This window comes from Nerophis ophidion, linkage group LG06 (assembly GCF_033978795.1).
Source record: "Nerophis ophidion isolate RoL-2023_Sa linkage group LG06, RoL_Noph_v1.0, whole genome shotgun sequence".
NCBI classification, from domain to species: domain Eukaryota; kingdom Metazoa; phylum Chordata; class Actinopteri; order Syngnathiformes; family Syngnathidae; genus Nerophis; species Nerophis ophidion.
In genome coordinates, this window is record NC_084616.1 from 4,488,573 (window position 1) to 4,505,558 (window position 16,986).

Sequence of the window (16,986 nt, forward strand, 5' to 3'; positions counted from 1 at the left end):
TAACGCCTCGCAGGCCGGGTCTCTGAGACCCCTGTACTAAATGTATTCTTTCTTTCTATTTTGGGCAGGGGAAAAATCCTAGGCATCTGCATCCTGTAGCACATGGTGCCCTGGCCTTTTTTGCACCAGGGACCCGTAGGCAATTATTTCCCCCGGACAGGCCTTCCATGTGTGGCAGATAAGTGTCGCAAATAAGTGCGTGACAAATGAACACATGAAACAACTCATTAGTGGAATTAGCAGGAGTCCCTGGCCTTGTTTTTTTACTAGTTTTTGCTAGTAGTAGGCTTTTTTTGGGGCTTTAGTATCTGATGGTTAATGGGTTGTACTTGTATAGCACTTTTCTACCTTTTTAAGGAACTCAAAGCGCTTTGACACTATTTCCACATTCACACACACTGATGGAGGGAGCTGCCATGCAAGGTCTTGCTCAAGGACACAACGGATGTGACGAGGTTGGTAGAAGGTGGGGATTGAACCAGGAACCCTCTGGTTGCTGGCACGGCCACTCTCCCACTGCGCCACGCCGTCCTAATGATGGGTTATAGGTGATACATCACATTCCAGGACAAGAGCATGGATATATAAGGAAGCTAGAACTACTTAGACTAGGACTTCCTCTTTATTGTCATTCAAATTTGAACTTTACAGTACAGAGAATAACAGAAAAGTAGCGTCCCAGAAGAGTTAGTGCTGCAAAGGATTCTGGGTATTTGTTCTGTTGTGTTTATGTTGTGTTACGGTGGGGATGTTCTCCCCAAATGTGTTTTTGGTGTGGGTTCACAGTGTGGCGCATATTTGTTGTTTATATGGCCACCCTCAGTGTGACCCGTATGGCTGTTGACTAAGTATGCTTTGCATTCACTTGTGTGTGTGAAAAGCCGTAGATATTATGTGACTGGACCAGCACGCCCCCGATATTGTAGTCTGGGTGGAAATTGGGAGGATTTCTAAATGTGTTTTTGGTGTGGGTTCACAGTGTGGCGCATATTTGTAACAGTGTTGGCGTTGTTTATACGGCCACCCTCAGTGTGACCCGTATGGCTGTTGACCAGGTATGCCTTGCATTCACTTGTGTGTGTGAAAAGCCGTAGATATTATGTGACTGGACCGAAACGCCCCCAATATTGTAGTCTGGGTGGAAATCGGGAGGAATTCTAAATGTGTTTTTGGTGTGGGTTCACAGTGTGGCGCATATTTGTAACAGTGTTGGCGTTGTTTATACGGCCACCCTCAGTGTGACCCGTATGGCTGTTGACCAAGTATCCATTGCATTCACTTGTGTGTGTGAAAAGCCATAGATATTATGTGACTGGACCAGCACACCCCCGATATTGTAGTCTGGGTGGAAATCGGGAGGATTTCTAAATGTGTTTTTGGTGTGGGTTCACAGTGTGGCGCATATTTGTAACAGTGTTGGCGTTGTTTATACGGCCACCCTCAGTGTGACCTGTATGGCTGTTGACCAAGTATGCCTTGCATTCACTTGTGTGTGTGAAAAGCCGTAGATATTATGTGACTGGACCGGCACGCCCCCGATATTGTAGTCTGGGTGGAAATCGGGAGGAATTCTAAATGTGTTTTTGGTGTGGGTTCACAGTGTGGCGCATATTTGTAACAGTGTTGGCGTTGTTTATACGGCCACCCTCAGTGTGACCCGAATGGCTGTTGACCAAGTATGCCTTGCATTTACTTGTGTGTGTGAAAAGCCGTAGATATTATGTGACTGGACCGGCACGCCCCCGATGTTTTAGTCTGGGTGGAAATCGGGAGGAATTCTAAATGTGTTTTTGGTGTGGGTTCACAGTGTGGCGCATATTTGTAACAGTGTTGGCGTTGTTTATACGGCCACCCTCAGTGTGACCCGTATGGCTGTTGACCAAGTATGCCTTGCATTCACTTGTGTGTGTGAAAAGCCGTAGATATTATGTGACTGGACCGGCACGCCCCCGATATTGTAGTCTGAGTGGAAATTGGGAGGATTTCCAAATGTGTTTTTGGTGTGGGTTCACAGTGTGGCGCATATTTGTAACAGTGTGGGCGTTGTTTATACGGCCACCCTCAGTGTGACCTGTATGGCTGTTGACCAAGTTTGGTTTGCATTCACTTGTGTGTGTGAAAAGCCGTAGATATTATGTGATTGGACCGGCACGCCCCCGATATTGTAGTCTGGGTGGAAATCGGGAGGAATTCTAAATGTGTTTTTGGTGTGGGTTCACAGTGTGGCGCATATTTGTAACAGTGTTGGCGTTGTTTACACGGCCACCCTCAGTGTGACCCGTATGGCTGTTGACCAAGTATGCATTGAATTCACTTGTGTGTGTGAAAAGCCGTAGATATTATGTGACTGGACCGGCACGCCCCCGATATTGTAGTCTGGGTGGAAATCGGGAGGAATTCTAAAAGTGTTTTTGGTGTGGGTTCACAGTGTGGCGCATATTTGTAACAGTGTTGGCGTTGTTGATACGGCCACCCTCAGTGTGACCCGTATGGCTGTTGACCAAGTATGCATTGCATTCAATTGTGTGTGTGAAAAGCCGTAGATATTATGTGACTAGACCGGCACGCCCCCGATGTTTTAGTCTGGGTGGAAATCGGGAGGAATTCTAAATGTGTTTTTGGTGTGGGTTCACAGTGTGGCGCATATTTGTAACAGTGTTGGCGTTGTTTATACGGCCACCCTCAGTGTGACCTGTATGGCTGTTGACCAAGTATGCCTTGCATTCACTTGTGTGTGTGAAAAGCCGTAGATATTATGTGACTGGACCGGCACGCCCCCGATATTGTAGTCTGGGTGGAAATCGGGAGGAATTCTAAATGTGTTTTTGGTGTGGGCTCACAGTGTGGCGCATATTTGTAACAGTGTTGGCGTTGTTTATACGGCCACCCTCAGTGTGACCTGTATGGCTGTTGACCAAGTATGCCTTGCATTCACATATTGTAGTCTGGGTGGAAATCGGGAGGAATTCTGGAGAATGGTTGCCCCGGGAGATTTTCGGGAGGGGCGCTTTTCCACACACAAAAAAATGTCAATATTGGTTTTATTTGAACAAAAAGTCTTAGGGTACATGAAACATGTGTTTATTATTGCAAGTTTGTCCTTAAATGAAATGTTGAACATATTAGACAACTTGTCTTTTAGTCGTAAGTAAACAAACAAAGTATCCTTAATAGTCTGCAGTAACATATTGTGTCATTTATACACTTATTATGAGGGACAAACTGTAAAAATTGATTATCAACCCACTTGTTCATTTACTGTTAATATCTGCTTATGTTCTGTTTTAACATATTCTATCTACACTTCTATTAAAATTTAATATTCACTAATTTTTCTCTTCTTTGATGCTTTACATTAGTTTTGGATGATACCACATATTTAGGTATCAATCCGATACCAAGTAGTTACAGGATCATACTTTGGTCATATTCAAAGTCCTCATGTGTCCAGGGACGTATTTACTGACTTTATAAACATAATATTTAAAAAAAAAAGAAGATTGTAATGCAAAAAAATAATCGATGTAATCATAGTAGTATCGACCAGATACGCTCCTGTACTTGGTATCATTACAGTGGATGTCAGGTGTAGATCCACCAATGGTGTTTGTTTACATTCAAGAACGACGTCATTAACGGTGATGCCGGTGAGCTCACTTATTCTCTAGTTTGGATACTTTATATTAGTCTTGGATGATACCACACAGTTAGGTATCGATCTGATACCAACTAGTTACAGGATCATACATCGGTCATATTCAAAGTCCTCATGTGTCCAGGTATGTATTTCCTGAGTTTGTAAACATAATATGAAAAAAAGATTTTGTGATGAAAAAAATATCAGTAGTATCGACGAGTTACGCTCCTGTACTTGGTATCATTACAGTGGATGTCTGGTGTAGATCCACCAATGGTGTTTGTTTACATTCAAGAACGGCGTCATTAACGGTGACGCCGGTGAGCTCACTTATTGTTCTCTAGTTTGGATACTTTACATTAGTTTTGGATGATACCACATTGTTAGGTATCGATCCGATACCAAGTAGTTACAGGATCATACATTGGTCTTATTGAAAGTCCTCATGTGTCCAGGGACTTATTCCCCGAGTTTGTAAACATAATATGAAAAAAAGATTTTGTAATGATAAAAAATATTATTGTTATCATAGTAGTATCGACGAGATACGGTCCTGTACTTGGTATCATTACAATGGATGTCAGGTGTAGATCTACCAATGGTGTTTGTTTACATTCAAGACCTCACCAGCTTCACCGTTAATGACGCTGGTGAGCTCACTTATTCTCTAGTTTGGATACTTTACATTAATTTGGGTTGATACCACACAGCTAGGTATCGATCCGATACCAAGTAGTTACAGGATCATAGACTGGTCATATTCAAAAGTCATCAAGTCCAGGGACGTACTTACCGATTTTATAAACATAATATGAAAAAAAGATTTTGTGACGATAAAAAATATCAACGTAATCCTAGTAGTATCGACGAGATACGCCCCTGTACTTGGTATCATTACAGTGGATGCCAGGTGTAGATCCACCCACGGTGTTTGTTTACATTCAAGAACGGCTTCAATAACGGTGATGCTGATGAGGTCACTTATTCTCTAGTTTGGATACTTTACATTAATTTGGGTTGATACCACACAGTTAGGTATCAATCCGATACCAAGTAGTTACAGGATCATAGACTGGTCATATTCAAAAGTCATCAAGTCCATGGACGTACTTACCGATTTTATAAACATAATATGAAAAAAATTTTTTGGTGACGATAAAAAATATCAATGTAATCATAGTAGTATCGACGAGATACGCTCCTGTACTTGGTATCATTACAGTGGATGTCTGGTGTGGATCCACCAATGGTGTTTGTTTACATTGTGACGCCAGTGAGATATTGCATCCTCCTACGGTGTGTAGTGAAGCATGTCTAGCGATTCCTCATCCTCCAGTGATAACGATACTTGTAAGAAACTGACTCTATTTGTCGGCACCGAGGTGAAGATGAGTGGTTTAGAAGTAGCAAAAACTGCTGGGTTTGACCTGGTCCACCATGTCACCTGGTCCTGGAACTAGCAGACACCAGTCTCAGACTGTGTGGAAGTGGAAGTGGAAGTGGAAGTCTACAAGCAAGTGGATTCCTCCTCATGTTAACACCACTCCAAACATCTGCTTCTGCCTGAAACTCGGTGCTAAAATCCTCCAGGAGTTCTTTAGGAGGAAAACAAAACGGTCTGATACCGGGAGGAGGCCGGATTAACAGATTTTATCAACATAAACGGGTCTTGTTTCGCAATCTTAGGAGCTTTCCTGCTCGACACACACACACACACACACACACACACACACACACACACACACACACACATACGTGTTTGGGTGACATATGAGGACTTATGACAAAAACGTGACATATGGGGACATGCCTTTCCAATGGTCCTGCAGGCCTGGGAATCAGACGGTTAGTGAACCAGAATTTTAGAAACACAGTGGTCTATTGAGATTTTTGCAACTCTTTTGTTTTTTTCTGAACCTGATTTTTATGGTACATATGAGGACTTGTCAGGTTTAGGTGCCATATGAAGACCAGAGTGTTTAATATTTCAAGTTTATGTGACATATGACAACCATGACGTCACAGAGTGTTTAAGATTTCAGGTTCATGTGACATATGATGACCATGACATCACAGAGTGTTTAAGATTTCAAGTTTATGTGACATATGATGACCATGACATCACAGAGTGTTTAAGATTTCAAGTTTATGTGACATATGATGACCATGACATCACAGAGTGTTTAAGATTTCAAGTTTATGTGACATATGATGACCATGACATCACAGAGTGTTTAAGATTTCAAGTTTATGTGACATATGATGACCATGACATCACAGAGTGTTTAAGATTTCAAGTTTATGTGACATATGACAACCATGACGTCACAGAGTGTTAAAGATTTCAGGTTCATGTGACATATGAGGCTAATGACATCAGAGACTTAACAAAACCACCTGAGTTGGTTTAGTTGATGTGTTGTCATTTTAAAAAATCCCAATCCCATGCTACTGTAATCTAAAACCAAGAAGAGTTTAAAAGAAACATGGGTATAAATGTAATTGTCGACTAAGTGTAACTGAATTGTTTTTGTGGATTTTGTCGCTAAGAATTATCTGGAATAAATACAAAACGCTTGCTGTTTATTTTGCTTTTTTAATTGCTGGTAACATACTCAAACTACCACAGAAGATGTGGGAAAACATTTTTTTCCCCTTTTTTTAATATAATTCTGTTATGGATGTAGTACTTGATGGCAAGCCAATCTCTGTCCTGTAGAGCTACTAGTTCTTTATGGAGGCAGGCTTCACAATCTTTTTTACCTGGTACTTTGTTGCCAGTTACAAAATGCAACATGTGTCATTCAACTGCTTCCACTTCTTCCCCTTTGCAGCTGTCATAAAGGAGACAAAATACAATTTCTTACTGAAGGAAAAATGACTATAACACAGTGAAAAGGTGCAAAACGTAATATAATATTCTAGTAAATGATGTGGATTATTTATTTACCCCGCTTTGGAGTGGACCAAGTGGAAGAAGCTTGAGACATACCCACTTCCAGCGATTTGTCCTGCTGTCAATCTGAAAGGAAGAATTAGAAAACTGTAAAAGTAAACATTTAACATATTGTGCTTTGTGAAGCAGCGGAGTATATGTGTTGTCCGTCTATTTATGAATAATGCAGACAAGGAGTGTTGGCTGAGTTCTTAACATTTGCTTTCAGAGCCTGCATATCACAACATACAAGATGCCGTCATGGCGACACAACCTATCCCGGGCTACCGCGCATGCTCGTCACTCCTGTTGCATGCTGGGTAGGGTAGTTCTTTTTTCCCCTGGCTCATAACATTAAACTATAGTACCATGTATATGATGCGTTCAGTTTATCAAAGCACCAAGCAAACAGATATGGTCATAATTATTTTAAGTGCACTACGCAGAATAAACACAACATTATTAATATTGCTACTACGGATAATTTGATCAAAAATTCCCTAAAACAGCCCACTACCTATAATATAAGTTTTTTAAACATAAGATCCCTGATAAAAAAAAAAATGTTTCTGCTGTTACCTCAGAAATTGCCTGTTCAGATGTTATGATTGTGGCTCAGAGATTTGTATGTAGATTATATTTATTTTCCATAACAAACAAGATAACTTAAATACCCTGGCAGTGGCAATAAGCTTAAATGTTTGTATTTACATTTTTTGAGTTGATTTTCATAAAATTTGCTATTTAACTGCTACTGTTTAACAAGGACTGATTTAAATTGTGTTTGCACAACAAATGTTTTGGCGCTTTTGTTCATGTGGGAAAATATTCCAATAAAGGTGCACTACACACTACTTTTGAATTCATTATTGGGCTTTGCGTATACAATGCAGTTAATCGCGATTAATAAGAGAAATAGTGCGATTAACTTCGATTAAAAATGTTAATCATTGCCCAGCACTAATATATATACAAACCCCGTTTCCATAAAAGTTGGGAAATTGTGTTAGATGTAAATATAAACTGAATACAATGATTTGCAAATCCTTTTCAACCCATATTCAATTGAAAGCATTACAAAGACAACATATTTGATGTTCAAACTCAAACTTTTTTTTTTTTGCAAATAATAATTAACTTTGAATTTCATGGCTGCAACACGTGCCAAAGTAGTTGGGAAAGGGCATGTTCACCACAGTGTTACATCACATTTTCTTTTAACAACACTCAATAAACGTTTGGGAACTGAGGAAACTAATTGTTGAAGCTTTGAAAGTGGAATTCTTTACCATTCTTGCTTGATGTAAAGCTTAAGTTGTCGTGTTTTACGCTTCATAATGCGCTACACATTTTCGATGGGAGACATGTCTGGACTGCAGGCGGGCCAGGAAAGTACCCGCACTCTTTTACTACGAAGACACGCTTTTGTAACACGTGGCTTGGCATTGTTTTGCTGAAATAAGCAGGGGCGTCCATGATAATGTTGCTTGGATGACAACATATGTTGCTCCAAAACCTGTATGGACCATTCAGCATTAATGGTGCCTTCTCAGATGTGTAAGTTACCCATGCTTTGGGCACTAATACACCCCCATACCATCACACATGCTGGCTTTTGAACTTTGCGCCGGATGGTTATTTTCCTATTTGTTCCGGAGAACACCACGTCCACAATTTCCATATATAATTTGAAATGTGGACTCGTCAGACCACAGAACACTTTTCCACTTTGCATCAGTCCATCCTAGATGAGCTCGGGCCCAGCGAAGCCCGCGGCGTTCCTCTGTCTTGTTGATAAATGGCATTTGCTTTGCATAGTAGAGTTTTAACTTGCATTTACAGATGTAGCGACCAACTGTAGTAACTGACAGTGGTTTTCTGAAGTATTTCTGAGCCCATGTGGTGATATCTTTTACACACTGATGTCGGTTTTTAATGCAGTACATCGCTTACGTGCAGTGATTTCTCCAGATTCTCTGAACCTTTTGATAATTTTACGGACCGTAGATGGTAAAATCCCTAAATTCTTTGCAAAAAAAATGTTTAGCAGTTTTAACATCAAATATGTTGTCTTTGTAGCATATTCAACAGAATTGGGGTTGAAAATTATTTGCAAATCATTGTATCCTGTTTATATGTACATCTAACACAATTTCCCAACTCATATGGAAACGGGGTTTGAATGTATTTATATAAATATAGCCTATTATTTGCGCACTATTTACAAGTTATGTACCAAAAACACGACCACCGAAAAAATACTTTGATCAATGAAAACAGCGCTGCAAAAACCGGCTGTAAACAAGAGGCACTGCATTTTCTGAATTGAAACACTCATTTTAAAGCTTTGACATTAACATTTTAACACACACTAATCTGGTTCAGAAAATATGAGGACCTTATATGAAACACACTTTCTTGGTTCAAACAATATGAGGACATGACAAGTGCTCACATGTAGAATTTATGTTGTTGACTTGTAACATCTCCTGTTTTGCTAAACATGAGTTCCAAACTCCCTACTGACTAACATGGATGTACCCTTACGAAAATGTTGTCATATAAACTGATCTGTGAGAGATTAAAATTAAATGTCTTTCAAAATATAGGTTGGGTCAAATTTAGAGCAGATATAGTAAAAATAGACATGTAATAACCTGTTGGAGGGATGAAGTCGGTTTATGGCTGTCATCTGAATCTAGAGAATGTTGAGATAGAACCTCAACAGTTGGTTTCTGCAACAAAACACAAAAATATAATGTCATAACTAATTAATTATAACATTCTCACCACTTTTTGTTGATAAAAATCTGAGCATACAATGCCAGATAAAGGGTAAAGATTATTACAGAGTTTCAGCTCTTAGACAATTCATTAAGAATGTAACACACACAAAAATCTGGTTCAGAAAATATGAGGACCTGAATTGAGACACTCATTTTAAAGCTTTGACATTAACATTGTAACACACATTTTCTGGTTCAGAAAAATATGAGGACCTTATATGAAACACACCTAAGTCTTTCTTGCTTCAAACAATATAAGGACATGACGAGTGCTCACATGTAGAATTTATGTTGTTGACTTGTAACATCTCCTGTTTTGCTAAACATGAGTTCTAAACTTTCTACTGACTAACATGGATGTACCCTTGCGAAAAAGTTGTCATATAAACTGATCTGTGAGAGATTAAAATAAATAAATGTCTTTCAAAATATAGGTTGGGTCAAATTTAGAGCAGATATAGTAAAAATAGACATGTAATAACCTGTTGGAGGGATGAAGTCAGTTAATGGCTCACATCTGAATCTGGAGAATGTTGAGATGGAACCTCAACAGTTGGTTTCTGCAACAAAACACAAAAATATAATGTCAGAACTAATTAATTATAACATTATCAGCACTTTTTGTGGATAAAACTCTGAGCATACAATGCCAGATAAATAGTAAAGATTATTACAGAGTTTCAGCTCTTAGACAGTTAATTAAGAATATAAAACACACTAAAATCTGGTTCAGAAAATATGAGGACCTGAATTGAGACACACATTTTAAAGCTTGGACATTAACATTGTAACACACACTAATCTGGTTTAGAAAATATGAGGACCTTATATGAAACACACCTAAGTCTTTCTTGGTTCAAACAATATAAGGACATGACGAGGGGTCACATGTAGAATGTATGTTGTTGACTTGTAACATCTCCTGTTTTGCTAAACATGAGTTCCAAACTCCTTACTGACTAACATGGATGTACTCTTACGAAAATGTTGTCATATAAACTGATCTGTGAGAGATTAAAATTAATAAATGTCTTTCAAAATATAGGTTGGGTCACATTTAGAGCAGATATAGTAAAAATAGACATGTAATAACCTGTTGGAGGGATGAAGTCAGTTAATGGCTCACATCTGAATCTGGAGAATGTTGAGATGGAACCTCAACAGTTGGTTTCTGCAACAAAACACAAAAATATAATGTCAGAACTAATTAATTATAACATTATCAGCACTTTTTGTGGATAAAACTCTGAGCATACAATGCCAGATAAATAGTAAAGATTATTACAGAGTTTCAGCTCTTAGACAATTAATTAAGAATATAAAACACACTAAAATCTGGTTCAGAAAATATGAGGACCTGAATTGAGACACACATTTTAAAGCTTGGACATTAACATTGTAACACACACTAATCTGGTTTAGAAAATATGAGGACCTTATATGAAACACACCTAAGTCTTTCTTGGTTCAAACAATATAAGGACATGACGAGGGGTCACATGTAGAATGTATGTTGTTGACTTGTAACATCTCCTGTTTTGCTAAACATGAGTTCCAAACTCCTTACTGACTAACATGGATGTACTCTTACGAAAATGTTGTCATATAAACTGATCTGTGAGAGATTAAAATTAATAAATGTCTTTCAAAATATAGGTTGGGTCACATTTAGAGCAGATATAGTAAAAATAGACTTGTAATAACCTGTTGGAGGGATGAAGTCGGTTTATCGCTCACATCTGAATCTGGAGAATGTTGAGATAGAACCCCAACAGTTGGTGTCTGCAACAAAACACAAAAATATAATGTCAGAACTAATTAATTATAACATTAACACCCACTTTTGGTTGATAATATTCTGAGCATATAATTCTACATAAACAGTAAAGATTATTATAGCGTTTTAGCTCTTAGACTATTATTTAAGAATGTAACATTCACTAAAATGTGGTTCAGAAAATATGAGGACCTGGATTGAAACACTCATTTTAAAGCTTTGAATTAAACATTGTAACACACACTAATGTGGTTCAGAAAAATATGAGGACCTTATATGAAACACACTGAAGTCTTTTTTAGTTCAAACAATATGAGTACATGACAAGTGATCACATATAGAATTCATGTTGCTGACCTGTAACATCTCCTGTTTTGCTAAACATGAGTTGTAAATTCCACAGACTAACATGGATGTACGCTTAAAAAATGTTGTCATATAAACTGATCTGTGAGAGGTTAAAAGGATTAAATGTCTTTTGAAGTATAGGTTGTGTCAAGTTTTTAGCAGATATAGGGCAGCACGGTGGAACAGGGGTAAGTGCATGTGCGTCACAAATCGAAGGTCCTGAGTAGTCCTGAGTTAAATCCTGGGCTCGTGATCTTTCTGTGTGGAGTTTGCATGTTCTCCCCGTGACTGCGTGGGTTCCCTCCGGGTACTCCGGCTTCATCTTACCTCCAAAGACATGCACCTGGGGATAGGTTGATTGGCAACACTAAATTGGCCCTAGTGTGTGAATGTGAGTGTAAATGTTGTCTATTTGTGTTGGCCGTGTAATGAGGTGGCGACTTGTCCAGGGTGTACTCCGCCTTCCGCCCGAATGCAGCTCAGATAGGCTCAAGCACACCCCGCCAACCCAAAAAAGGGACAGGTAGTAGAAAATGGATGGATGGATGGATAGTAAAATAGTCAAGTAATAACCTGTTGGAGGGATGAAGTCGGTTTATCGGTCACATGAATCTGGAGAATGTTGAGATAGAACATCAACAGTTGGTGTCTGCAACAAAACACATAAAAATAATGTTAGAACTTATTAATTATAACATTATCAGCACTTTTTGTTGTTAACATTATGAGCATATAATGCCAGATAAATAGTAAAGATATTTATAGAGGGTTTCTGTCTCTTGTCCCGCTCATGTCTTGAGATGAACTTCCCTCGGTACTCGACCACAAAAGAACCTTTTTAAATTGATGCAAGAGCAAATACACCATATCCTGATAAAACAGTTTATCAATTAACAATGTTTGGAATATCTGTTTTAAAAAGCAATAATAATAGTCGTTACTTGACTAAAAATTATATTACAAACAGAATTACTCTTTCATAAATGTAAATAATTATTAAATTAAGTACAAACCCCGTTTCCATATGAGTTGGGAAATTGTGTTAGATGTAAATATAAACAGAATACAATGATTTGCAAATCATTTTCAACCCATATTCAGTTGAATATGCTACAAAGACAACATATGTTTGCCTGTGTATCGGCTGGGGACACCTCTGCGATGCTGATCCGCCTCCGCTTGGGATGGTTTCCTGCTGGCTCCGCTGTGAACGGGACTCTCGCTGCTGTGTTGGATCCGCTTTGGACTGGACTCTTGCGACTGTGTTGGATCCATTGTGGATTGAACTTTCACAGTATCATGTTAGACCCGCTCGACATCCATTGCTTTCATCCTCTCTAAGGTTCTCATAGTCATCATTGTCACCGACGTCCCACTGGGTGTGAGTTTTCCTTGCCCTTATGTGGGCCTACCGAGGATGTCGTAGTGGTTTGTGCAGCCCTTTGAGACACTAGTGATTTAGGGCTATATAAGTAAACATTGATTGATTGATTGATATTTGATGTTCAAACTGATAAACATTTTTTGGTGCAAATAATCATTAACTTTAGAAATTGATGCCAGCAACATGCAACAAACAAGTTGGGAAAGGTGGCAATAAATACTGATAAAGTTAAGAAATGCTCATCAAACACTTATTTGGGACATCCCACAGGTGTGAAGGCTAATTTGGAACAGGTGGGTGCCATGATTGGCTATAAAAACAGCTTCCCAAAAAGTGCTCAGTCTTTCACAGGAAAGGATGGGGCGAGGTACACCCCTTTGTCCACAACTGCGTGAGCAAATAGTCAAACAGTTTAAGAACAACCTTTCTCAAAGTGCAATTGCAAGAAATTTAGGGATTTCAACATCTACGCTCCATGATATCATCAAAAGGTTCAGAGAATCCGGAGAAATCACTCCACGTAAGCGGCATGTCTGGAAACCAACATTGAATAACTGTGACCTTCGATCCCTCAGACGGCACTGTATCAAAAACCGACATCAATCTCTAAAGGATATCACCACATGAGTTCAGGAACACTTCAGAAAACCACTGTCACTAAATACAGTGTGTTGCTATATCTGTAAGTGCAAGTTAAAGCTCTACTATGCAAAGCGAAAGCCAATTATCAACATCCAGAAACGCCGCCGGCTTCTCTGGGCCCGAGATCATCTAAGATGGGCTGATGCAAAGTGGAAAAGTGTTCTGTGGTCTGACGAGCCCACATTTCAAATTATTTTTGGAAATATTGGATACCGTTTCATCCGGACCAAAGGGGAAGCGAACCATCCAGAATGTTATCGACGCAAAGTTCAAAAGCCAGCATCTGTGATGGTATGGGGGTGCATTAGTGCCCAAGGCATGGGTAACTTACACATGTGTGATGGTATGGGGGTGCATTAGTGCCCAAGGCATGGGTAACTTACACATCTGTAAGTTACCCATCTGTTTGGAACAACATTTGCTGCCATTTAAGCGCCGACTTTTTCATGTACGCCCCTGCTTATTTCAGCAAGACAATGCCAAGCCACATTCAGCACGTGTTCAGCTTCATAAAAAAAGAGTGCAGGTACTTTCCTGGCCGGCCTGCAGTCCTATCAAAAATGTGTGGTGCATTATGAAGCGTAAAATACGACAGAGGAGACTGAAGCTCTACATAAAACAAGAATGGGAAAGAATTCCACCTTCCAAGCTTCAACAATTAGTTTCCTCAGTTCCCAAACGGTTATTGAGTGTTGTTGAAAGAAAAGGTGATGTAACACAGTGGTGAACATGCCCTTTCCCAACTACTTTGGCACGTATTGCAGCCATGAAATTCTAAGTTAATTATTATTTGTAAAAAAAATTATTCCGTTTGGATTTACATCTAACACAATTTCCCAACTCATATGGAAACGGGGTTTGTAATTAATGTGTTACTTGAAAAAGAAACGTTTTAAATATCTAGCATATGCAGTTGAGAGACATTTCATGAGAGCAGAGTGTGTGTGTGCCTTTAAAAAGCTGTGCCTTTTGCCAAGTGACGTGGGACTTCAGCGCCCAGACATAGCAGAATAGTTCAGCTGTATTTTTTAGCTTAGCAGTGGCAGTTAAGATAGTTCTGTTGAATGTTTTTGTTTGTGTGTGGATGAGGCCTCTTTCTATTTGATATCGTGTTCGTAATTACTTCCGGGGGTTGCTTTCATTAGTAAAAAGATATTACCTGCACTAACCCTTTTGTGCTTCTAACGCTGTCTTGTTGACATACAATCACATCAAAAGTAGCATGCCACATTACATAAAACGCATCGTAACAGCGTTGTAGCGTACATAAAAGTTATTAGCTTACTCGTTACCGGTAAAAGTAACAGCATTAGTAACATCGTTTTCATATACCGCTGTTATACCATCCATCCATCCATCCATCATCTTCCGCTTTTCCGAGGTGGGGTCGCGGTGGCAGCAGCCTAAGCAGGGAAGCCCAGACTTCCCTCTCCCCAGCCACTTCGTCTAGCTCTTCCCGGGGGATCCCGAGGCGTTCCCAGGCCAGCCGGGAGACATAGTCTTCCCAACGTGTCCTGGGTCTTCCCCGTGGCCTCATACCGGTTGGACGTGCCCTAAACACCTCCCTAGGGAGGCGTTCGGGTGGCATCCTGACCAGATGCCCGAACCACCTCATCTGGCTCCTCTCCATGTGGAGGAGCAGCGGCTTTACTTTGAGTTCCTCCCGGATGGCAGAGCTTCTCACCCTATCTCTAAGGGAGAGCACCCCTACCCGGTGGAGGAAACTCATTTGGGCCGCTTGTACCCGTGATCTTATCCTTTCGGTCATGACCCAAAGCTCATGACCATAGGTGAGGATGGGAACGTAGATCGACCGGTAAATTGAGAGCTTTGCCTTCCGGCTCAGCTCCTTCTTCACCACAACGGATCGATACAACGTCCGCATTACCGAAGACCCCACACCGATCCGCCTGTCGATCTCACGATCCACTCTTCCCCCACTCGTGAACAAGACTCCGAGGGGCCATAGAGGTCGGGTGCATTGTGAGCTGGGCGGCAGCCGAAGGCAGGGCACTTGGCGGTCCGATCCTCGGCTACAGAAGCTAGCTCTTGGGACGTGGAACGCTGTTATTCCAAACACTTCTAATTAAAGCCATATAATACAACCTCTATTAGACTGTAAGGAAATGATCCAAATGAGATGTTGATACAGTTACCATTGATATGATACATAACAAGACATACCTTTCCAATCATTGATCCACTGGGCCTTAAAACAAGACTTGTCACATCCAGATCAAATAAACTCGGTAGCTTCAGCCTCAGGATTACGTCTCGCTCTTCTTTTGGACACGATGTCTATATCATGTGTTGATGCGCCTAACAAATCCACACATAAAAATGAAAAAAGTCAGTGACACAGAAATAAAACAAAGAACTAAACCCTTCAAAAACTGTTAAATTTAGGATCAGTGCAGACATGAAGCTTCTCAAACAAAGAACTAATGTAACAATATCAGTAACATGCCAACTCCACAGTGCTTATCAGCTTGACATATTTGTATTTGAGAAAAAGTATAAACAATTTGAAGAACTCTAGTCTGTCTTGTTTAAAATTAAGAAAAGGTTTACTAGCATAGTGATCAAGGGTGATGGGTCAAATGCAGAGAATAATTTCACCACACCTAGTGTGTGTGTGACAACCACTGCTACTTATAATCTTCCATGCAACTTTAAAAAAAAAAATTTAAATGCCTTGGCCTTGGCCCAGAACTGAAATGCTTAATTTGACCTCATAAAATCAAATCTGATTGCAATTAATAACAACAAACATTTAACTGTTGTTTACAATGAACTATTTTCCTATGTTAAAAAACATTGGTCTATTTAATTACGTTAAACTTCATTTTATGCTCACCTGATTCAACCATGCTGCCGAAGACTGTCAAAGATGGTTTGTGGCCAAGATAGATGTCCCCCTCCGGTACTGCAGGTCCCGGAAGTGCTGTTCACTGAGCGCTCTGTTGTGCTCAAAATCGTGTGTGAAGTTTTGTATTTCGATTATAAATGGTCCTTTTGGAAAACCCTTTTTATATATATTCAATATTAAGTGTGATACGTGAGCTGTATAACTTCCATGAGGAAAATAATTAACTAGTGATTTAGCCATCTGTTAGGATTAGACATCATCCAACGGCCAATCAGGCGGCGCCTAACTGAAAATTGGACCAATCAGACGCCGAGACTCTTCACAGTGGGCGGAAGTAACCATCTTGAATACAATGTGAAGTGAATACCTCCAAAAACAATCCCCAATTGAATCCAAAATTTGTCCCAAAGATAAAAATACCAAAATCATGTGCTATTGTAACCATTTGAAAATATTAAATACTGTATGTAGTTTGAATTCCATTTGAATTATCGCCTTTGTCTCAATCAAGGTTGAAAGTTTTTTTTCAGGCACATTTAAAGTAATTATTGTGCGGCATTGTATTTTAGACAACAGAATAGAAAAAAGCCCAATACAGTAAAATACTG

General features: G+C 39.7%; 2 long non-coding RNA genes across 2 annotated transcripts; both read right to left on the reverse strand.

The window, feature by feature from the left end:
• Nucleotides 1–6,219: 6,219 nt before the first annotated feature.
• Nucleotides 6,220–10,023, reverse strand: LOC133553857 (uncharacterized). Its single transcript, XR_009806984.1, has 4 exons — nt 9,841–10,023; nt 9,230–9,307; nt 6,588–6,659; nt 6,220–6,471 (listed from the first exon to the last, which is right to left on the reverse strand). It is a non-coding gene; the product is annotated as an uncharacterized LOC133553857 (long non-coding RNA).
• A 428-nt stretch (nt 10,024–10,451) lies between these two features.
• LOC133554098 (uncharacterized) lies at nt 10,452–16,139 on the reverse strand. Its single transcript, XR_009807059.1, has 4 exons — nt 15,694–16,139; nt 12,057–12,132; nt 11,063–11,140; nt 10,452–10,529 (listed from the first exon to the last, which is right to left on the reverse strand). It is a non-coding gene; the product is annotated as an uncharacterized LOC133554098 (long non-coding RNA).
• Between the last annotated feature and the right edge of the window lie 847 nt (nt 16,140–16,986).